This window comes from Malaya genurostris, chromosome 3, assembly GCF_030247185.1.
Source record: "Malaya genurostris strain Urasoe2022 chromosome 3, Malgen_1.1, whole genome shotgun sequence".
NCBI lineage: Eukaryota > Metazoa > Arthropoda > Insecta > Diptera > Culicidae > Malaya > Malaya genurostris.
Genome location: NC_080572.1, coordinates 303,760,056 through 303,761,403, shown reverse-complemented (window position 1 = coordinate 303,761,403; position 1,348 = coordinate 303,760,056).

Sequence of the window (1,348 nt, the reverse complement as noted above, 5' to 3'; positions counted from 1 at the left end):
TGTTCGCCACCGTTGCTGATGAAGAACATTGCTAAAACAAAACGTCAATCGAAAACGTGTTGCCATCACCAGGGGCTTGCTAGAAATTACTACACAGAATCTTGCTTAATTTATTGATTTTATTTATTCCGTTTTTAATGTATTTTATTTACTCCTTTTTTAATGTACCTTCTTCACCCGCCCCCCGACAAATACCCTTAGATGCATATCTGAGTTGTGAAGGTAGCACTTATGGTTTTCAAAAAATATCGATTCTCGTCAAATTATATAAATTTTTTCATGATCCATAAATCCTATTTTAGAACGTTTGACGGTATCTAGTACAGTTAGTACCATGAGGTATTCGATTAGACGGGAGCTTTTTATCGCTTCTCGAAATAAATTCCGGATCTCGATATTGGTGAGCATACTTCAATACTTCATTTTTGAATGAACAGTTCTTGTAACAGAAAATTAAACCATCATCCTACGAATTCCAAAGAAGGAAACATAGGTGGCATACGGCGCTGGTCCTACAAGCCACTTGTTTTATGTTCGAATCTTGACCTTGAGGCACAGACTAACAGACATGACAGTATGAGTAAATTCTTATAAAAATAATTTTTCGTGATGTACTAGTTCCACCTATATTGTACTGCGCGAACTATTTACTATCGGTACATCCCTTGTGTTATGTTAAAGTTTTTTTTATTAGTTGGTTTCCTCTCGTTTGTCAACACCGATCAGCTGCTTGCAGGGATGCCTGATTTCATCATAATATTTGAAAATGAATCGTCACAATAAATTATTGGATTACGTTGATAATATATTTAACTTTTCCGCGATGTTGGAAGGTTACCATTTATTTTTCTCAACGTTGTTCATCTAGACTATTTTTTGTTGTGTTGGTAATTTTCACCCGAAATTAAGTGGCGGCAGACCAGAAACAAGTAAATATTGTAACAAAACGGGTTCGATTTTGTATTGCGTTGTTGGTAAATGAAAAAAATAAACAGAGTCTAGATGATAGACAGGATGTTTTTGATAGGGTAACGTGGCGCCACCATGATATATGCGAGTACTGTCCCAACTAAAGGAATATTCGAAATGACCGTTAGAATGATTGAATAATCTAATTTGAGTATCCTGTCTGTTAGTCTGTGCTTGGGGTATCCACCCACTAGTAAGTTATATTTACTTAACGTCGTATAGTCGCACTGATTCAATTTTAGGTTGAATGCGGTTTACTTATATTGAACGAAACTCTTGCTTATTGAACCAATAAGCCAACACTTTTGATAAATCATTTTTTTATCTTTGTCTTTTCTCATAAAAAAATCTTTCAAAAATATTCTGTAAAATTAAAAAA